General features: G+C 39.3%; 2 long non-coding RNA genes and 1 pseudogene across 2 annotated transcripts; 1 reads left to right on the forward strand and 2 right to left on the reverse strand.

The window, feature by feature from the left end:
* The window catches only part of LOC143552162 (G-type lectin S-receptor-like serine/threonine-protein kinase RKS1), a 20,939-nt pseudogene extending 9,080 nt beyond the window's left edge, over positions 1 to 11,859 (forward strand).
* A 7,547-nt stretch (positions 11,860 to 19,406) lies between these two features.
* Positions 19,407 to 20,517, reverse strand: LOC143552164 (uncharacterized). The gene is made up of 5 exons (XR_013138598.1): positions 20,377 to 20,517; positions 20,185 to 20,304; positions 20,017 to 20,103; positions 19,870 to 19,941; positions 19,407 to 19,805 (listed from the first exon to the last, which is right to left on the reverse strand). It is a non-coding gene; the product is annotated as an uncharacterized LOC143552164 (long non-coding RNA).
* Positions 20,518 to 20,650: 133 nt separating this feature from the next.
* On the reverse strand, positions 20,651 to 23,058 carry LOC143552165 (uncharacterized). Its single transcript, XR_013138599.1, has 3 exons — positions 22,638 to 23,058; positions 22,525 to 22,574; positions 20,651 to 20,733 (listed from the first exon to the last, which is right to left on the reverse strand). It is a non-coding gene; the product is annotated as an uncharacterized LOC143552165 (long non-coding RNA).
* Positions 23,059 to 23,623: the final 565 nt, after the last annotated feature.

Genomic DNA, 23,623 nt, shown 5'->3' on the forward strand with positions numbered 1-23,623 from the left:
TATTATAAGTAGTTGATAACGAGATTATTGATGACACATGTTCCATTTCTATTAGTGAAAATCTTATATTATATTCACCCGGAATGGTAACCTCCTTTCACAAACCGTCACATCAATTTTTTTAATTGTTATTTTTTGAAAAAAAAAATCTCCGACACATGACAAGCCCTTTTGGACCGCCCTCTTTCTCTCTTACAATGAGTTCGATCACCTTCTTCTCTACGGTCTATGGACGATCCTTGGGTAAGGACCTACACCATATCTCTCCTCATCCCTTGATCTCTTTCACATCAACAAGCCTGAGGTCAACGAATCCGTTGATGCTCTAACTAAGTCTAATCCTACCAACCACTTTTCGCTCTAATATGTTCCCGGATTTGTTTATAATAGTTTTTGTTACCATTATTATTTCTAAAAAGTTATTAATAATATTATTATTAGGGGAAAGTGAATATGGGGCTGTTAAGCACCTAACCTTACGTGCGAAACCATCAAAACTACGTATACGTAGTTTTAAACTGATTTTTATTTTAATCTTGTGTTGGCTAAATCCCTAATTCCAAATTCATGATTGGTTGCATCAATTTCTTAAATGCAAACATATCATCGTCCTCAATCTTCAATCACAATTGCTTATTTTAAATCTTAACCCCAATTCATTTAGAATTTAGAACTACTTGCTCTCTAAAAAACAAGTTTCGAAAAAGAAAACATTATCTTTCGAGCACAAATTTCTGGACCTGTCATGAACCCAAACATAACTACTAGAGCAATAGATTTAATTTTCCAACAAAAATGTTTCATGTCTGTAAACCTCCGATTATAGAATATTTAAAGTAACTGTATTTTTTCTTTTGAAGTATTAAAATAGTTGAATAAGTAAATTAAGAGTTTTACTAATAAGTATCAAGAGATACAAAACAAGTTGAATTGGTGGAGACAATCTGGTTCTACTGAAACTTTTAATAAAATCAGTTTTTTTTATGGAAACTTTTTAATCAAAATTACGTAGTTTTGATGCTCAGAAACTGATACTATATGGAGCTAAAATTCACCTCACATTAGTTGGCATAATCTTTTGTTTATTTGTATTTCAGTGAAATACGCAGGCTGAAGAGTTCGCATAAAAACCGTTTTTTGGTTATCGGGATGCCACTTATCGCAGGAGGGTTTCTCTTGGGTACCTTCATTTATTGTTACATAAGGAGGAAAAAAGGTATGTCTAACATCATTTAACATTTACTGACTTATCTTTGGCTAAACAAGAGTTCATCATGCCTAGACATATACATCACTGCACCCTAAGGCTAAGAACATATTTAACATTGTTTATATTAATCAAGATAGGGTAAAAAAATAAAGAAAACCATTAAAGAATGCGCAAAATGAAGACACGCATATATTTTGGTTTAGCTTAACATTTTTTATCGTGTTGTTGTTGATCGGGTCAGTTGAGTTTCATGGTTAAGAGTTTGGAGTTATGCTCCTAGCTAGAAAAAGAGTGAAACCAACATAAATGCATTAGTAAAGTAGTTTCCTTACTGCTTAAATAAATGTTTAATACAGCCAATCCGAATGGAAGCAGAGGTGGGTTCAGTTTCAGGGATAACTTGAAATCCTTGGACGGTTCTTTAACAGAGAAGGATATTGATAAAAATGCTGATTTGGATGTGTTTGATTTGAGCACAATAACGGCAGCAACTGATAACTTTTGTCCTTCAAAAAAGCTCGGAGAAGGTGGCTTCGGTTCTATTTATAAGGTAGTTTCAATGTTGGTAACGCTCTCGGCCTTTGCAATTTAATATAATGCCGCTAACTAATAAAGAATGAATTTCTCAGGGTAACCTACAAAATGGACAAGAAATTGCTGTCAAAAGACTATCGCAAAGTTCAGGTCAAGGGATGCAAGAATTTAAGAATGAAGTCACTTTAATAGCGAAACTTCAACACAAGAATCTAGTTCGGCTTTTGGGATACTGTTTCCACAGAGAAGAAAAGATGTTAGTTTATGAATACTTACCAAACAAAGGCTTGGATTTTTTCATCTTCAGTAAGTTTTTCTATTTTGAAGAAACACTAACCAGACCCCGGGCAGATTACTGGTAACCTGGGGGTTGGAGAGCTGTTTCCCACGAGGGGTTAGACCCTTGGAAGATGGTTCTTCTGATAACCTGCAAAACAGACACCGTGAGCTCGTCACTGAGAAGGGGGGGGTTCCTCCTTGTGACCACCCTCCGGCGTGAGAATCAGACTAGATTGCTCTTTAAATATAAAAGTATATTAAGAGATTGCTAGAGCAGATATCAGGTATATATGATAAGATAAGATGTTGTAAGATGATCATACCATTGGGGTATTTATAGCCGAAGGTAGGTTTCCAAGGGGTTTAGCCGGCCCAACACGCTACCAACTGTAACCTATGCACGTGCCCTGCCTGTGAGTGGTGGATAGGTAGCGGCTGACACAGAGCAGGCGTGTCGTGCACTCTTCCTCTTCTGCCAACTACAGGCTAGGCACGTGGTATGGTAGGAGTTGGTGGGTAGGCGGCGGCTATTGGTCACAGTGCTGTGGCGTGCTGTCTGCCATGCTGCTGTCAGTGAGCTGTCGCATTCTTGGTCAGATCTTTTGTCTGTACCTCGTCAGGTATCACACAAAAGATCCTCCATCATACGGACTGGCTCATTTAGGCGGGAGTTTTCCCCCTCCCGCCTTTGCTCATTCCTTCAGGTGACACTGGGGAGAGTTAAGTGCCTTGTGCGTGTAGCCATGCTGCGCGGGTGGCCAGTCCCTAATGGCTTGTATCCGAGGCTGCGGGGACAGGCGGAGTCCTTCACCATTGGGAGGCATTTCCTGCGGGACCAGCTTGCATACTGCGCGTAAGGACGTCATGTCTCCGAGCATGGTTGGTTCTGCGGAACCAGTTGGTCTTTGCGCAGACGTCCCTGTTTAAGGTGAGTCTTGCGGGTCCAACTGGGCTCTGCTGGGACCTACCTCTTCAAGTCCCCCCAGTCCAATGTTCGTCTCATGCATGTTTAATAAAGTGAGGTGAACTTTTGGACTTAAGCAGAGGGTTTTGAAAAGGGTTTTTGTAAGGTTTTCCATGGGGATTCTTCCCGCGGAAGTCCTTGTCACTTGCAGAAATGCCCGAGTTTCCTGCTTGGTCTTTGGGTATGATGCGGGTAGGTCTATAACCTCCTCGCAAGTCGGGAGCGTTGAGTCCTACTTGTTTAGATTCTCCATGAGGTTTTGGTGGTTTTGAACATAGTGATCAATTATGTTAAAACCACCAATTCCATCCTAGAGCTTCAAACAACGTAGTTCTCGACGTTCCCGCTATGCGGGGATGTTATTTCCGTTTCCGCAAGCATTGCCCAGAAGATCCTTCTTGGTTTCAATTCCCAGCGGAGCGCTAGGTATGTGAAGGGTTTTGCCTTAACACTGTACCAGCGCTCGTCTTACGGTTACTTTACTTCCAAGGTATTCCTGGCGTCAATTCCCTGCGGGTGCTAGGTATGTGAAGGGTTTTGCCTTTACACTGTACCCGCACCCGTCTTATAGTTACTTGGTTGCCGAGGAATATTTGGCTTCAATTCCCTGCGGGTGCTAGGTATGTGAAGGGTTTTGCCTTTACACTGTACCCGCATCCGTCTTACGGTTACTTGTTCACCAAAGTTTACTTGGCTTCAATTCCCTGCGGGTGCTAGGTATGTGAAGGGTTTTGCCTTTACACTGTACCCGCATCCGTCTTACGGTTACTTGTTCACCAAAGTTTACTTGGCTTCAATTCCCTGCGGGTGCTAGGTATGTGAAGGGTTTTGCCTTTACACTGTACCCGCATCCGTCTTACGGTTACTTGTTTGCCAAGGTTTTACTTGGCTTCAATTCCCTGCGGGTGCTAGGTATGTGAAATGTTTTGCCTTCACACTGTACCCGCATCCGTCTTACGGTTACTTGTTTGCCAAGGTAAGGGGTATTTTCCCGCTTTTTTTTTTTTTTTTTTTTTTTTTTTTTTTTTTTTTTTTTTTTTGAATCTTGTCTTCAAATTTTAAACTTGAAATTTGAAGAGTTGGTAGGTGGATAAGAACAACCCAATACCTCAAACGTCGTGTGACGGTTTCTTCTGACGGTGTCAGGACGTGCCAGAAGTTATGGCGACATGACATTATGTGGTCATTCCAGTTGCTTTTTCAGGCGCGTGGGCACGGGATTTCGGGCGCGTAGCCGCGAAATCTCTGGCATACGTCCTTGTGACAGATGTTGCCAGCTTGCTTTTGCCACGCGTCATAGTTTCATTGCACCTTTGATTTCTCTCTCTTCCGTATTAAATTCATCGCATTAATTGCGATTACTATATAAAGGGGGAGAGGGTTATTTGCAATTCACACTTTTCACTTTCATCTCTTCTTCTCAAGTAATTTCCGGCGAATTTTTCTGTTCAGTAAAGCATTACCCTGAAATCTCTTTTCATCTTTCTTCCACCATGTCTTCTCATGATGCTGATGACCAGAAGACTGCTGGCGAATGCCAGTGCTCTCTTCCTGTCGATCTGTACCAATATATCGTCAGGAAGTTCATGCTCGAGTCTCTCGAGCCTGAGTTTCCTGAACCCCACCATACTGTGTACGATGCCCCTAGTGGCAAGATCGGGGTTTATGCTGCATTCTTTGTCTACGGAAACCTTAGGTTTCCGTTGACAAAGTTTGTGTACCGTGTCCTGGAGAGGCACGGTGTGCACCTGACAGAGGTGCACCCCATGGCCATTGCCAAGGTCCGGCACTTTGAGTGGGTGTGCCGGATACTGGGCCTTGAGCCCCTCGTTGACCGTCTGATGACCTTCTACACTTGGAGGTGCATCCAGGGGTGGTACACTCTTACAACCCGTATCAAGGGTTTAAAGATTTGTACCACCGAGCGGAGTCTTCGCTCATGGAGAAGAGAGTTCTTCTTCATATCCGCTCGCGCCATCCCCATCGCCATGAAGTTCAAGAATGGCCAGGCGCTTCCGAACCTTCCCGCCCTCAACTACGAGGAGGCGGAATGGTTCTCGAAGATATCCCGGGTCCAGTCCCCGGTTTTCCGTTTTCCGGAGTCGGCGATGGTGATGCTGGGGATGAGCCGGGTGTGGAAGGCGGCGAATGCGGATAAGGTTCCGATCGTCCTTGAATATGGTTCGAACTCTGTCCCTTATGGTACGTCTTGTTTCATTTTGCTGACTTCGATTTTTTCTAACTTTCTTGTTGATTTCAGAGGGGAACGATCTTCAGTCGCTCCTGAACCCGCGGGAGGAAGATGGTCCCGCGCGGATGGGTACTCGTGCTCTGGACGAGAACGAGTTGCCCATCTTAGAGCAGACCGCGGGTCGGTTCGTGGAGGTTTACCCGCCAGGCCAAGAGATCCTGAGCCACCGACGGCCAGGTAAGCCTATCTTCTACCCTGAACCTCTCAATGCTGTGCCTGCTGCTGGAGTTGACATTTCTTCTTCTGAGGAATCCGCAGAAGGTCCTCCACTGGTGCGGAAGAAAAAGGCTGCCGTCGGGAAAGGCAAGGAGAAGGTGGCCTCTACGGCCGACCCGGTAGTCCTATCTGACTCGGAGTCAGATAGTGCAGAGGTGGCGGGGAAGCCCGGTGGTGAGGAGACCACCGCTCCGGAGGCTGTAGCTGTTACCTCCGGGGAGGCAGCGACGACGACGGTTACCGGTGTCAAGAGGCCGGCTCCATCGGGTTCGCCCCCGCTCGTCCGTACGTTCAAGCTCAAGAAACCCCGTAAGTACCCCCATAATTCTTGTCTAGATTTGTTGTTTCAAATAAATTTTTCTAACACTTTTGCTTGTGCAGGTGTGGATGTTGACGCATTCCAGGGTGGAGTTGGAGCAAGTATTCCCCCGCCAATGAGGGAAGGCTCGGTCAGCCTTCCCGAGGCGTCGACCCAGGCGTCTGCGCCTGCTTCCGTTGGTTCCAGCCTTCCTGAGGCTGTTCCAGCTGAGAAGGTGTCTCTGCCGGCCGTGAGTGCAATTTTTACAGCATCTTTCACGGAGCCGGCGGTTACTGTTGCTGAGGAGGCGACGCCAACAATGGCTACCACAGCGGCTGCCACTATACCTGCGCCACCGGCACCGACGGCCGGACCATCAGGTACGCGCCGGGCTTCCCGCCGATCAATGCCACCTTCCCGTCTGCCTGACCTGTTGGATGGATTTCCTTTAGGTTCAGGTGATGGGTTTGGCGGCTATCGGCCTGTTATTGACCCTACAGGTACGTAGGGTTCTTTTTCCTTTGTATATTTTTGTCATCTTTTCCTAACTGCCTTTGTTTCTTTTGCAGTGTCGGATTCCAATGAAGTGTATGTTCCAAGATGGAACATACGCCGAGGAACAACCCTTCGCACCCCTGTGGAGTGCGTGGATTGGGCTCGCCACGCTGCTCCTCATGGTGCGTTGGGGGAAGCCATGGCTAGCTACCAGGAGGGTAGGCTAACCAATGAGCTTCGGGTTCTCCAAGCCCGGATGCAGCCCCGCGTCGAGCTGCTTTGTCGTGAAAACGACAAGTTAAAAGCAGCTCGCGCCAAAGAAATATCTGAGACGCGGGCTCTGCGGGAGGAGAACCGGCAGTTGGCCGCTGCCGCCGCCGAGAAGGAGAGAGCATTCAAGGCCCTCGAGGTTGAAGTCCAGGCGCGACTCGAGGCCCGCTCCAAGGCTGCCCAAGCTGTGAATGAACAGCTTCGGCTGGCTAAGGAGACTGCGCGAAACTCAACTGAGAGGGCTGCCAAGGCTGAAGCTGTTGCTGAGCCGCTTCGCGAAGAGAATGAGCAGCTTAAATGCAAATTAAAGGCTCTTCAGCATGCTCATGACGCCTTGGCAATGGAAGATGCCAAGAAGCTGCAGGAGATCCTTGACCAGAGGGGGGTGCTTGACCGCACTGAAAGGAAACTCAAAAGCGTCGAAGAGGCTGCCGCCAAGGAAGTTCAACTTGCCAACCTTGATAAAAGCGGAGCCGAACGTGCTTACAAAGAAAGTCAAGCTACCCTCCAATGGCTGCTTCGAGAAGCGTTGCCTCAGGTATCTTTATCTTTTTCTTTACGCTTTCCGCTCGTAATTAGAAAATGTTCTAACTTGTATTCTTTTGTAGGTTGTGCGTCGGGTCCTTTCAGAGACCTCTTATGACGATGCGATGAGCGCAGCCCTCAACGCTTCTCATGAGGATGGGGAGAAGACTGGCTTCCTGCTTGGTCTAGGGTTTGCTGAGAGAGGCTTTCCGCCCTCCAACTTCCCTTTATTCAATGTTAATACTGAAGCTGCTTATGACCAAGCTGTGAACCAGTACGCTGCCTTCCCGCATCCAGTGGTGGAGAAGGTGAATGAAGCTGCTGCTGCTGATGATGGGCTAAACATCCTTAAGGCTTTCCTTGGGCAGCCGCGCTCTGACGGTGCTGGTCCAAGCGGAGGTGGCCCTGAAGCCTGATCCTGAAGATCCCTTCCCACTGCTAGGATAGACTTAGCTTTGTATAGATTTCTTTTAGGCGGGTAGTTACCCGGCCACTGTTGTAATATATCATTGAAATATACGATTGTTATTCCTTTCATTGGATTCTTTGCTTTATAAACTTATGACTTGCATACTTAGTTTAAAATAGCAATTTTCCAAGTGTTTAGAATAAGTTAACCTGTGAACGTGGTTGATGGGTTAAAGTTTTGCTTCCTCTTTCGTGATTGTGCGGGTAGACCCGTCACTTGCACTTAGTAGGATGGCATAACTTTACCCATATCTGACCTGCGTGTAGGTTTACCTGTTGAGGATAAGTTAACCTTTGAACGTGGCTGATAATAGGTGTGAAGTTTTGCTTCCTCTTTCGTGATTGTGCGGGTAGACCCGTCACTTGCACTTAGTAGGATGGCATAACTTTACCCATATCTGACCTGCGTATAGGTTTACCTTTTCCTCTTAAGAATTTTGAACCGTCCCACGCGCGGTTGTTGATAGGTTGGTGCAGTTCCCTCGAATGATTCATGCGGATAGACCAGCACTTTCATATGGTAACTTTTTTCCCCTTCAACTGACCTGCGTGAAGGTTTATCATGCTTTTTGGGTTCGTGCGGGTAGGACCGCCTTCCCATGCAATGACGTTTTTTGTAATTATGCGGTGAAAACCGGCATATTAGTGTGTACAAAAGTATAAATGTAAATCATCAGCTTCGACGTTTGAAAGAGAATCATTTCCATTAGAAGTGGCTCTTGGCCTTTTCTGTACAAATTGGAATTGATTACATGCAAACTGTGTAATTGAACTCCCTTCCATGTTGGGACAGGAGTGCCATCGAGCCGACACGCACCTGTTTCGGGATCTCGTTCTTTACGCAGCATGTAGTCTCCATATTGAAGCTGATTTTTTATTCGTGTTTACCCCAGCATGGTTCCACACGCACCTGCCTGCTTAGCTTTTATTTCGCCACGAGGTGCGCGAGCGTCCCATCTCTGACGAATGTTTCGACCATGTCTTTTACGTCTATGCATTCTTCAGTGTTGTGGCCTTTTGTTCTGTGATAGTCACAGTACTTGCTCCGATCAGCATCGTGACGATGTCGGATTACTGGAGGCTTTGGCCATGGGAGCTCTTCAGTAGCAAATATGTCAGTGACGCTTTTGGTAAGTGGCGTCCATCTGGAGTTCCGGTGCAGCTTTACATTATCCCTTTCACCCAATCGGTGCTGTAAGCCGGATGAGGTGTCAAAGTTTACCCTTGACTGCCAAATGCCTTGCTTCCGTTTTTTGTTCAATCGGGCGGTGAGGACGTTGTCCTCTCTCGTCCTCTGGGTGTAAAGGTTTGTGCTCTGCGGAAGGTCTCTACCCAGTTGCTTCTCCGTTTCCGCATAGCGTTTGGCTGCTGTCATGATGCCATCCCATGTGGATGGCATTCCATCTTTACCCGTTAGGGTGCGGATAAGCTCTGGGTCCTGCGCGCCCTGGATGAAGGCTGCGCGAACAAGATCCTCGCTGATATTGCCCAAACTTAACTTCTTTGAGTTGAAGCGAGTGATGAAGTTTGGCAGAGATTCATCTTCTTCCCGTATGCATTTGAGGATTGTCCATTGCTCCTCGGTATACTTTCGCTGCTGGCTGAAGTGTTGGCTAAACTTCTGCTGGAAGTCTGCCCAGTCGTAAATGTGGTTAACCGGTAAACGATCAAACCAAACCCTAGCAGCCCCCACCAGCGTCATTTGAAACATGTAACACCACGTGGGTTCCGTCCAGTTGCTGACGGTTGCCCCTGCTATGAACCTGTTCAAATGGTCGTCTGGGTCAGATATACCATCATAAGTGCCTATGTTGGGCATTTGTTTGGCACTTTTTGGGGCAATTGCTTCCGCAATGTCCCTTGCAAATTTGGACGTTCCCGCATTTGCAACGTTCGGTCTGAACGTTTTGGAGAAGTCTCGTGAACTTCCACCTGTATTTTTTGGTTTGAAGGCTTGTCCAAACTGCCTTTTCGGTTGGGGTTCCGTTTCCTTACGCTTCCCTTTCGCCCTGTGGCGAGGGTTTACGTCGGAGTCGGATTCCTCCGAGTCAAAGCATTCGAACTCGTCGGCCTGTTGCACGGAACGCAAGCGTTCGTCCAACTCAGCCTGGAATTCCTTTTGCCGTGTTTCCGCCCATGCCTTAACTTCATCAAGAGTTTGGTGGGGGAGCCTTCGTTTCTCAAACTGGGTATCAGTGGACCTCAGTAGACGATCTTTTACTGCACTTGCCCCAGCTTGAGTAACTGGGGTAGTGTTCGTAAAATTTGCTTCACTTGGCCCGACTTTGGTAGCCGGGGTAGTGTTTGTAAAAACTGTGTTGCCGGTGTTCTCCCCAGTAGCTGGAGTTGTGGTTACCGGAATTTCTCTAACCATCTTTGAAGTTTGAAAAAACTGGAGAAAAATGTAGTTCTAGCTTTATGCACGGATGGCGCCAATGAAGAAACACTAACCAGACCCCGGGCAGATTACTGGTAACCTGGGGGTTGGAGAGCTGTTTCCCACGAGGGGTTAGACCCTTGGAAGATGGTTCTTCTGATAACCTGCAAAACAGACACCGTGAGCTCGTCACTGAGAAGGGGGGGGGGTTCCTCCTTGTGACCACCCTCCGGCGTGAGAATCAGACTAGATTGCTCTTTAAATATAAAAGTATATTAAGAGATTGCTAGAGCAGATATCAGGTATATATGATAAGATAAGATGTTGTAAGATGATCATACCATTGGGGTATTTATAGCCGAAGGTAGGTTTCCAAGGGGTTTAGCCGGCCCAACACGCTACCAACTGTAACCTATGCACGTGCCCTGCCTGTGAGTGGTGGATAGGTAGCGGCTGACATAGAGCAGGCGTGTCGTGCACTCTTCCTCTTCTGCCAACTACAGGCTAGGCACGTGGTATGGCAGGAGTTGGTGGGTAGGCGGCGGCTATTGGTCACAGTGCTGTGGCGTGCTGTCTGCCATGCTGCTGTCAGTGAGCTGTCGCATTCTTGGTCAGATCTTTTGTCTGTACCTCGTCAGGTATCACACAAAAGATCCTCCATCATACGGACTGGCTCATTTAGGCGGGAGTTTTCCCCCTCCCGCCTTTGCTCATTCCTTCAGGTGACACTGGGGAGAGTTAAGTGCCTTGTGCGTGTAGCCATGCTGCGCGGGTGGCCAGTCCCTAATGGCTTGTATCCGAGGCTGCGGGGACAGGCGGAGTCCTTCACCATTGGGAGGCATTTCCTGCGGGACCAGCTTGCATACTGCGCGTAAGGACGTCATGTCTCCGAGCATGGTTGGTTCTGCGGAACCAGTTGGTCTTTGCGCAGACGTCCCTGTTTAAGGTGAGTCTTGCGGGTCCAACTGGGCTCTGCTGGGACCTACCTCTTCATATTTATACATATTTAAGTTCTTAAATCTAGCTACATAATTTTCTAGAGTTAATATTCTAAATTACTAAATTGAATGGTGTCCTAGATCCAGAAAATGCATATCTTTTAGATTGGAAGAAACGGTTCCAAATCATTCAAGGAATTGTTCGTGGACTGCTATATCTTCATCACGATTCTAGGTTCAAGATCATCCACAGGGATCTAAAAGCAAGCAATATTTTGTTAGATACTAATTTAAACCCTAAGATTTCTAATTTCGGAATGGCAAAAATCTTTGGAGGTGATGAAGATGAAGTAAGAACACGTAGAGTTGTTGGAACATAGTATGTATCAATCTTAGACTATAACATAGCTCGATTTAAATTTGTTTCATTTGAACGACGTCATGATATAATTGTAGTGGCTATATGTCTCCGGAGTACGCAATGGAAGGCCGTTTTTCAGTCAAATCAGATGTTTTTAGCTTTGGAATTCTTGTTCTAGAGATAATCAGTGGCAGGAAAAATAACAGCTACTATCAAGAGAACTCTGTTAATTTGATCGGGCATGTAAGTAACTAAATGATGTTATGTGTTTTTTATTGATTATTTAATCGACCTAACAAACTTTAACATAATCAACATCGCTATTAGGTTTGGGACTAGTGGAAACAAGATAAAGTCTTGACAGCAGTGGACTCATGTTTAGGAGATTCATTTGATGTTCGTGAAGTTCTTTTATGTATCCATGTTGGGATCTTATGTGTTCAAGAATTCGCTAGTGATCGTCCGACAATGACTGATGTAGCTTCTATGTTGAGTATCATGAAGCAATGCTACCTTCTCCTAATCAACCAGCATTCATCTTTAGAAATTTGAATAATAGTCCAGGCACAACATCAGCATCCGCCAATGGCGGTGTTGGCTCCATTTGCGACGAGCCCATCACCATCCTTCATGCTCGATAATTTCATAATCTCTTGAACATAACACTTTTACAACTGAGTGGCAGACAAAACTTAGATTCATGTCACGCCTTCTTATATGCCCTGGCTCCTGAATGAAGTTGTGTACTCTGTGTTAGATATCAATGTAATTTTGTTCAAGATAAACGATTTATTCTTGAATGTGTTAATATTGCAGGAAATCCCTGGGTCTATGCGGTGGATATAATTTGGAGATGTTGAACAGAATAAATAGAATAATTCTTGTATTACAACACACAAATTGTTTTATCTAATTTAGATTTATAAAAAATATTCATACATCATACTTGTAAAAATAACAAAAGGTACACCAAGGAAACATGTTACAATAAAAAAAAGACACTATGAACAATCAACATGTAACAGTTAAAACTGCTACATTTCTTTTGGGAACAATGAATTCCATTAAGGTTATGCGCATTGTCTCTAAAGAAATGTTGAATGGCAATGATAGAGTCAGCCGATTGCCAGATGATGGATTCATCACATTTTCTCGTGTTGAATGATTATGAAGATCGAATCAGGTGATCAAGAAGCTGGAGAAATACATGGAAGTCTACTCCCAATTTGAACTTTGATATCAGTCCGTCTCCCAATCAGGCAAGTGGCTCTAAATTCCCAATTATGTCCCCACATTAAATCTAGGATAGAATGTTCCGCCATCAAAATCCGCTTCTTAGAGAGATCATTATCGCATAAGACCCGGAAGCTAAAGATTGAACTTTCAGGTAATAAGCAAACAACCCGTACTTGGTGGACTTGATCTATCTTTGTTTAGATGACATCTTGAACACCTCTTTTTGATGTTCGGCTCAAAATAATACCCATCGGGTCTTCTCTGTGGTTCACAAGCGCAGGGAATATTTGCATTTACCGGCACCACCACACTTACTCGTACGCTACAAAAAATACCAGATGATACAAAGGTTATTGCAGTACTAACAACAGTTTACAGGATTTGTGTTAAAACTAATGTTAACACTCTAAACATTCAGAATCCAAAAACTTAGATAAATAGAAAGTTAGAAACATATCATAATTTCACCATATACCTGACCGGCAAATGCATCGCTAAACACGGGTGGATAGTTTGAAATGCTATGAACAGTCAACATGTTATGGACTGGAGATAGATCAATGTTTACTGTAAAAGGATTGATAGCTAATGCAATCGATAAAGAATTGAAGAACAAAAATGAGAATTGGTGTTTACATTGACACTTATATATCTCATCTTGCCAGTGAAAGTGGTCGTGATTCGTGAAATGATATTAAGTTAAGCATCATATATAGGCAGAATTAAACCCTAATAATATTTTCATTATAACAATGTTATATTTTGATATCTTTACATTTAATGTTACAAAATTAATTAGCATTAATTGGGTGGTTTCATTAGAGTCAACATGACAAAAATGTGATTCCAAAAGATATTTTCAATTGATGATCATGTATATTAGAGTTTTTTTTTTCAAAATTTAGTACTTGGAAAAATTTCTCAATATTACAGTTGTAAGATTTATTAAATAAGTAGATGTTGGATAAAAATCAATGATGATTATTTGTTTATGTATAATCTAAATCGAATAAAATTACTATTATTGTTATGTTATTCGACATTATTAGTAGTAGCTTAGATTAGTAAATTAGGTTTACGCGCCTTTAGTGGTTATTATTGGTTACGGTACTTTAACTACTTTACCATTACGGTGGGTGTGTTTCCGGATCGGGGAATTAGGAAGTTTAGAGAGTGGCTGTTTGACTTGATTTGTTGACAAATGGGCCAAAACGTACTGACTATCTGTTGTTCACTATTTTTACAAGCTGTTGTTGCTAATTTTTTACTATTTAATAAGCCAAAACGTGCTGAATTTGCTAAAACAAACTGAATCTGCTGCTAAACATACTTAAACGCGCTGTTTAAGTGTTAACGCGCTGAAACGTGCTGAAATCTCCTGCTTTATTGCTGAAACGAGCTGTTTAACGCACTGAAACGTACTGAACTACTGATAAACACTGATAAACGAGTTTTTTAATGTGCCGAAGCTGCTGAAACGTTCTAAAAATCTGTTGTTTAACACGATGACACGCTCCGAACTGCTGATAAACAAGCTAATTAAGTGATGAAGCGTGCTTAAACTTGTTGAACGAGTTGTTCGTGTTCGTTTATGTTTGTTTGCTAAAAATCTAAAAAAATACGCGCCACAATTGTAATAGCTCAAACATTAGAATATAATGAACATTACAAATTAAGTGTACTAAATCAAAACGAAATAAAATAAGTCACTACAAAAAATAAAATAACAAAATGGTTAAAAACAAAACCCTAAATAAATCCCCGTAACACGGGGAGCTAATACCTAGTCTAACAATATTCATATAGAATTTTCAGTTTTGTTCTGCATATACCAGATCCACACACAAAACATACGCTACTATGAACTCAATAGTATATAGTTTGCACCCGAAAATTGCACCAATTAACACATTTGAAAATCCAAAACCAATTATATATGCTTGGAAATTCAATTATTTTGAAACAATGTAACATCCAGCCATCAAATTTATTCAAACTATAGGACAAGCAAGAACTTGGGAGGATTAAATAATCTGGTTGACCAATATATGAAGGCTGAATCGGGCAAAGTTGTTAAACACGAGAAAGCTTGTTTAGATTATTAACATGTCTTTCTACCATTTGCCTTTGATCATTTATCCAATTTGACCATATACATACTACCATTTTGCAAGTGCTACTAAGCGCACAGCGTACCGTCTCAACTATATGCTGATTTTTTAAGTTAGTGGTTCTATCCAGTTTAGGCATATTCCCAGTAAAGATCAATATTTATCAAAAGCAATTATTCTGTCTTCAAGGCTATTAGAGGTTTGGGATATGATACATTGATACAAGCTAAAATGTTTTTCTAAAGTGTTTTGCTGATATGATGATATGGTCTTGTAGTGTTGATGTCAAAAGTGTTAGGTCTCATATTATTTGTAAGTTTGCGGCTTTGCGCATAGTATTTTTGTTTTAAGTTATAAATAAATCATACTTGGCAAAATAAAAAAAAGGTTCAACAATGAAACATGTTACAATACCAACCTCAAATTAAAGCTTAAAAAAACTATGAACAATCGACATGTTACACTATTAACCATAACTATCATGCCTACATAAATATATAGTTTGGTATGCATGATGTGATTCATCATATTTTCTCATTTTTAGACTAGATCTGTTGTTCTAACTAGCTAGTGTTCTATCAAGAAGCTGGAGAAATACAGGAAAATCCCACCCGCGTTTGAACTTTGAGATCAGTCCATCTCCTGGTCCTTCACAAGCCCAGGGAACATTTGCATTCAAATTCCATCACCATTTGTTATACCCTACATTAAAATCCAAATGAGACAATGGTTAATACTCAAAATATTAACAATCTAAAAAATTAATTAACAAGATAGAAACATATCATAATTTTACCATGCCTGACCAGGACGTGCGCCTCCAACCATCGAATAATGAAAGGCTATGAACAATCAACATGTTATGATGCTCCAGTCCGATCCTGTCTTCATGGACCAGAGAGAGATCAATGTATAGTGCGAACATATTGATAGATAAACAATCGATCGAGAACTGCTTACAATGACACTTAATTATATCTCATCTTGATATGCGGCAGCAGCCGTGAAATGAACTTGGAAATGAGATTAAGCATCATATATATCCTATATTTAGTAAAACAATGAAGAATTAAACTCTAATCATATTTTCATTATAGCCCTTGTAATCTTTAGATATCTTTTATGTTTAATATTACAAAGTTAATTAGCATTAATTGGACGGTTTCATTAGAGTCAACATGACAAATAAATGAATTATGTGAGTCCAAATTCCAAAAGATATTTTCAATCAACAATCATTTATTTTAGAGTTCTTTGTTTTTTTTACAAAAATAAGAACTTGGAAAAACTTCTCAACATTACATTTATAAGATTTATTAAATAAGCAGACACTACTAAACTTTCATATAGGAATTCACAACGAAACAATCCAATTAATCAAGATACACAATGAGGGTCGTATTCATACGATTTTAGGGAAAAAAATCTATGATAATTATTGGTTTATGTATAATCAAAACCAAATAATATTACTATTATTGTTATGTTATTCGAAATTATTAGTGGTAGCCTAGATTAGTAAATTAGGTTTACGGGTCGTTAGCGGTAATTATTGGGTATGATAGTTTGACTACATTGTCATTACGGTTTACACTAACTACCGCCAAACAACATATAACAAGCCGTTAGCGGTTATTAATTGGTCCCCATTGCAAGTCCCTCATTCAAAAAAATAAATAAAAAGAATGGTGTCGTTATTTAACACCGTTATATATGTTATGTTGTAAAAGATGAAATCTGACATTTAAAACGGTTCAACAACCGATGTATTATATCTAAACGGCAGCTAACACTTAATGGTGGTACTAAGAATTTGCAACGCGCTTCTAACGGGTGTATATATTTTTATTTACAACGTAAAAAAACAATTGTATGCGTACACACACATATATTTGTAAATTTATTTGTATAAGATGCAATACATACATACATACATACATACAAGGCCTGTGTATTATATCTAAAGTTCTAAACTATTAAAACTATATATACATACATGAAATCCCCCCCCCCCTCACCCACCCACACCACATACCCACCCACCCACCCAACCTAGTCATATTTTCGTTATAACTATGGTAGTTTAGTGTATTTGGTAATTATCGGGTCGTTACGGTTATTATTGACTATGGTAGTTTAGTTGCCTTACCGTGATGGTTTACACTTGACAGTGTTAAACAACCGGCAGAACCTTAGTATATATACGTTAAACTACTTACGTAATATCATATTGTTATCTTAATCAATTGTTTTTGTGCGCACTTTCGAGTTTCACTACTAGAAATGAGTCATTTTCTTATGACGAATTTCGTAAGAAATTTGTTGGAAACCTATTTTCCAAATATCATTGGGATAATTATTGTGGAAATCAAACTCTAATGAACCCTTGGTTACTTTGGAACCTTAATCCTAGTTTAAGATCAATTTGTGTTTTGACTTAATAGGTCATGTTAAACAATTTGTTTTATTGTGTCACTTTAAGATTGTATTCTATGGGTAGAAGGCTATACGACTTTTGACTTACCTTGGATCATTTAGGTTTTAGTTTAGTTAAAAGAGCAGAATCATAAGAAAATGTAATGGCACGTTTGTTCTTTGAATCGGTGCGTTAACCAGCCTCGAAGGATTGTAACATTTTGATTCATATTTGTAACATCCCGCCACCAAATTTATTCAAACAATAATAGGACAAGCATGAACTTAAGAGGATTAAATAATCTGCTTGATCAATTAATATGAATAAAATATCCAACAGCATTACTGATAAGGTAGGACCTCTGGGATCAATGATACAATATAACTATATAAACAAAGGTGTATGATCTCACTCATAAGTGTTTTGATGCATATGAAGATATTGTCTTGAACCGTAATACACGTTAAAATTTGGCAAACACCAAAATGAAATTTTATACATTGAATTTAATGAACACCAAAAATGAAATTTTATCTAATACAAATCCAAATCCAAAAAATAAAAAACATATCGGCAACTTTTAAAAACAAGCGCTATTTTGAAATATGCATATTAAGATTATAATTCAACAGATAATACAATCGATAAAGAACAAAAACGAGAATTGATGTTTACATTGGATCTTATATCTCATCAGCTGGGCAAGCAATGAAAAGGGCTAAAACGAAGAAGGTGGAGAAACATGCTAAAGCCTGCGGAGAGAACCAACATGTTTTTGTTCCTCTGGCTTTTGATACCTTTGGCTCCTTGGTACCGGAAGCTATCCGTTTCCTAACCAGGGTCCAACGGGTTGTGCATAGCAATGTGTCAACTCCAAAGGGGCAGAGGTATGTCTTTAGCAGGTTAGGGTTTGCAATTCAGAAAGGGGTGGCGGCGTAGCTTGTTGCCCGCCTACCTGCTATGTTAGTGTAATATCTATGTTTCTATTTAATGAAAAATTTCAGAGTATATAAAAAAAAAATAACATAAAGATACAACAATAAAAACATGTTACAATTGCAACCTCAAATTTGAGTACAAAACAACCCACTATGAACAGTCAACATGTTGCAAGAAAAGTAATTGTGATCTGACATAGAATCACTTTTCGATTGATTAACACAGGCCACGGCTAACTTTCTGGTAGCAACGTGTTGGTAGCAGTTTTGCCAAGAATACTGCATACACAAGATAATAGAGTTCAAATCGTGGAATGTAACGGTGTCCTAGTCAAAATTAAAAGTTCAAAGTTCAAACTGATATAGTAATGTTATTGTCTTTGTTATCATTATTGAAAATTGATTATTTATGCAGAAAAATAAAAATTATCAAAAAGGTGTTTGTGGGTTAACCAGATGACACATATGATAAAACTATGTTTTTATGAATATACATGTTCTTCATTTCATTTTAAACAATTTAGTGACGAAAATGTTTTTTTATCTTACCCTGAGCGCATCTTAAACCATTTAGCTTCCCTTTCGCCTTGCCAGCCATGGAATGCTTACCTGTTGTTGTCCTGGCCACAAAAGACACCATTATTTGGTTAATACGTACAATAGATAAAATGAAAATTCAGTTTTGTTATGTATTAGAGTGTTCTATTCTATATGTAAAACATTTTCCAAAACAACAATTTTCTTTCTTGATAGAAGAGCTAGAAACACTCGAAAACTATTTAACAAGAATAGACAGTTTTGCATACCAGTGAAGTACACCTCTATGAATAATCAACATGTTATAATGATCTGATCTGATCTGATCTGATCCGATCGTCAAAGATTGGAGAGAGAGATCAATGTACACTGTGAGCATAAAAATTGGTCAAAACACATTAGAAACACAGAACCCTCAAAGGATGAATTAAAATTATCAAATACCAACCAAAAAACCCAAAAAGAATACACGTTAAAATTTGGCAAACACCAAAATGAAATTTTATACATTGAATTTAATGAACACCAAAAATGAAATTTTATCTAATACAAATCCAAATCCAAAAAATAAAAAACATATCGGCAACTTTTAAAAACAAGAGCTATTTTGAAATATGCATATTAAGATTATAATTCAACAGATAATACAATCGATAAAGAACAAAAACGAGAATTGATGTTTACATTGGATCTTATATCTCATCTTACTAAGCCGCATCAGCCGTAAAATGAACTTGGAAATGATATTAGCATCATATCATTCACATATATATATACTAGTATGAGTGCCCGCGCGTTGCGACGGGACGAAAATTTGGTCAGTAACGGTCCGGTACATGATTGCCATGGTTGGTTTTACATGGTTTTTTGTGACATTTTTGTTGTATAAATATTTGTGCTAGCTACAATGTACCTACCATTGTTCAAGGTTATGTGAACCCTTTTGATAAACAAAAAATTATCCCAAGCTTGGTACCAAGTCGCAACCAGTATCTGGTTTTTTGAAACTAATTTTGTAACTTAAATGAGCAAATACATGACAAATTCTAATCAAGATAAGAATAAACAATTACAACATATGTATAGACTATTATAACATGATAGGTATACAAAATTTCTTATATTTACACCTCTACCTATTACCATGATGTACCCCCATTATTATGAAAAAGAAAGGAAAAAAGTCAAATATTAGTTGTAATAACCTATACTGTGCTGGCAATCGCGGGTCATTTCCAGATTCTTTGTGAAGCAACCAAAGCCTCAACAACAATTCTCTGACTCTATACAATCGCCACGTCACACGCTTCTTTCGCAGCTCTTTCAGCTTCTAATGATTTGGCTTTAGCTTCTTCCTCTTCTATTCAACTTGATGCTTGGCCTGCACATAAAATATGAAAATTAAACAACTCTTTAAAGGTTTAAAACATATACATATTGCTCACATGTGCAATGGCAGCAGCCACGAAATCATTAACTTGTTCTTCAACATTATAGTCAAACAAGTCTATGTCATCCTTCAGTGTTACAAAAGCAATTATGTTTAGTCTTCGTAAACATTCATATACCTTAAATCTTATTCAATAGGTTACCTGAACAATTGGAGAATCATCATTAACTTCAAAGTAGAACCCGCCAGGTGGCGGTTCATAATTCTCGGAGAAAGCACCAGCAAAGATCTGTAAAGATTAATAATATCATGTTAGCCAGTAATGCATAAACCAATTACAAACACTAATGATAATAAAAGTTAAGCACACATGTGAAGATGAACCGAGACTCTTGGATCCTCGCCAGATGACCTCAAGATGTTTACCCCCTTCTCATTTAGCCCTATCTTGGTAATCAATTCTCCCAAAGTAAACAGAATCAAATCCAACCTAAAAGATCATGTAATAAGATTATTATTTAATATGCATTAATAATGGCAGTTATATAACATAAAAACCGACCTCTGCTCCCAATAGGTAAGCCTGGACAGCAGAATGACCAAAAGGGTCAATTTGCCAGCCAATTCTCGGTGTTACACTGAACTGTTGCTTAATAAACCGATGCCCATTAGTTGTTTGATCAATCATGTCAATGTAATGTGGCGCTGCCATTATTAATGCATATTAAATAATAATCTCCATTTCTACCCAATAAAAACAAATGCATCAAAACCAGAACATAAACAATCATATATCAACCTTAATAAAAGAGTCAACTATATCCGCTTACATCATCTCAAGATGACCCGTGCTAACAAGACGCTTTACTGTAGCTCGGGTTGCCTCACTTTGATCCCTCCACCAATGTTGGATAAACACCTGCAACATTCATAGCATCACATTTAGTGGTGCAATTCATTTCGGTTAAAGCTTGAATCGAACTGATCTTAAAAGAGCTCGAGCCGAAAATAAGCGGGTTTAATAAGCAAGTCAGAGCTTCACTTGAGCCTAAACAAGCCAATTATTAATATAACTTTTAATCAATATATAAATATATAATCTAATAATAACTTTATCAAGTTAATTATATACGAAATTATGATAAAAGTAATATACAAAACTGTAACAAAAATTTATAATGACAATAAGTATAAATATAAGTAAAATAATTAATAAATTATGAAACAACTGCATTCATAATGAGTAAAATAATTAATAAATTACAAAACAACTGCATTCATAACATTTACATTTAGGGGTGCATTAAGAGGTGCCAAGCCACTCGAGCCCAAACATTTAGAAACATTTAGGGGTGCCACGTGGCTATTATTTATATAAATTTAATTTAATATATTAACTATGTAACTTTATAATATAATAACTATAATTATATATATATATACATATAATTACGATGAAAATGATATATAAAATGTTATATAGAAAATTTATAATTAAGATAAATAAAAAATATAAGTAAAATAATTAATAAATCTCAGTAGCCTAGCTCGAGCTTGTAAAACTACTCAAATTCCTTCTCAGGTCGTTTACACCGATTTCACATTAACCAAACAGTCCTAGTTAACCAGTGCCCTAACTCAATTCCTATAACATCTATCTAAACCAAAAGTCAAAACTCACGGTAAATTTAAATAATCCAATAACCATAACCTGTTAAACATGAAATTACTTATGATTCTTATCTGCTAACAATGCTTAAATCGTCGAATCCAGCTCGTTATGTACACTCGCTCTCTGTATAATCAATACACATAATAATAAGTTAGCAACTGAATTGAAATAATAATAATTAATAAGTACTGATCAGTAAATAGATACATGTATTGAGTTATTGGAACCGACGTAATATTGATCAACGGTCTTCAACCGGCCTACGCCATCATGTGTATTCGCAACCAGATGAACATTAAGCTTCCCGTCCACTACTCCTTGTGTTAATTTGGGTCAATCCTTAAATAATAAATGTCCAAAACATAATAATTAATCCCAATAACTCATATTGATACTTGTTAATTTTGCCAATACTTAATTTTAAACTTGTTTTAATGTGGTATATATTGTAGCTACTTTAAATTTGTATTTATGTGTTTTACATTGATGATTATGATTTTTGAAGATTTTGACATAAGTGAACTTGAATCAACTCGAATTCGATTCGAATTCGAGTTTCAAATATGAATAGAATCGATTTTCAAATATGTGATATAATACGAATACGAATTAAATAATCCAACTTTTAAACGAATACGAATCGAATACGAATACCAGCAAAAGAAGTAAATTATTCGAGAAGATGGTGGTCCGGGAGAAGATCTTAAAGGAGTTACTTTGACATTTGTGACTTCAATATCTTCGTTCATGGGTTGAACAGAAATATCCTCTATGTTAGAGTTGACTTCAGCTGACTCACTTGTATTATTTCCCCTTTTTAAAGGTCGGTCACTATGTTGCAATAAGAGGCCCGTTTTAGAAAACTGCACTTGTCTTCTTCGTTTCTCACGGGTTGTTTCAACCTGGTCCAATTACGTGAAGACCATATGAGTGAATACACATCATCTTGAATTTTGTATTTCCTAAAAAGTTAATAAAACAAATAAATGTTAACAAAAAAAGATCATAATAAATCATGTTAAGGAAAACATCACATACTCTTATGTGTCGAGGCTTTTAGATAAAAGAAGTGATTTCTCCTTGTCTTCCTGATATAAAAAAAAATTAGTCACATTTGAACTGATATTAAACACAAAAAACATTATACAAACCTCAAGTTTCTTTAGCTTTCTCTTCTGGGAGTTGCTTTGTTTAAGTTTTAGAGGCCCCTTCAAAACGGAAAAAACACATTAAGACATTTCATATAAAGATGTAACAACAAATATTAAAAAGATGTACACAAGCTTATATGTAGGCTCAAGCTCGTTTAAGCTCGACTGGGTTCACGCTTTTTGTAAGCCGATCACGAGAGCTCACGAGTGGCCAGGCTTGTTTAGACCTTTAGTTCTACTCTAAAGTCAGCCAACCATATGATATGAATATTAATCTAAACTCTTACAAAACGTAGAGCAGTTGGCATATGAGTCCCAAAAATTAACTATAAAGAAATATACAAACTACCACATAAAGATTAAAAAATTGAGCTGGCCTATATAACTAAAAACCTAATCATATAGGATTATAAAATTGACTTGATTAAACAAAAACAGTGTGTGACAAAAAAGATAAAAACAACAATAATAATTATAATTAGAATTATAATAATAATAATAATAATCAAGGATCTCGAGCATTCAGTTTGAAACTATACAAACGCTTACCCGAACTGTTATCAAATGATTTCAGCATGAATCTAAGATGTAATCAGAATAAATTTCATCTGGGTTGAGACAACGAAATCAATCAAAAACAGAAGCTGTTGTGGAGGTTATTATAATTCTACAACCCAGTTAAATAACAACTATTGTGAAGAAGCGGGGATTCAATTAGGATGAGCGGAAATTACAAATGCATATGTACCTTGAGAATTTAGATGATCAGAACAGAAATTGACACTATGAATATGTGGCGCCCACAACAGATGAGGAGGAGGTGGTGGTGGTGGAGCTCCAAAAGTTTGATGGAATGGGATGGACTGGAATTTATTGAATGGAAGGTAAAACAAGTAGGCAGACAATGAATTGAAATTTATTGTCATTCAATCGATTTTCCGTTGATATTCACAATCGTCATCGGAACGCAAGAGTACTGGCCGGAA

The sequence above is a fragment of the Bidens hawaiensis genome, unplaced genomic scaffold (genome assembly GCF_021521415.1).
Source record: "Bidens hawaiensis isolate Kalapana, Puna unplaced genomic scaffold, B.hawaiensis_p1.1 tig00016783_1, whole genome shotgun sequence".
NCBI lineage: Eukaryota > Viridiplantae > Streptophyta > Magnoliopsida > Asterales > Asteraceae > Bidens > Bidens hawaiensis.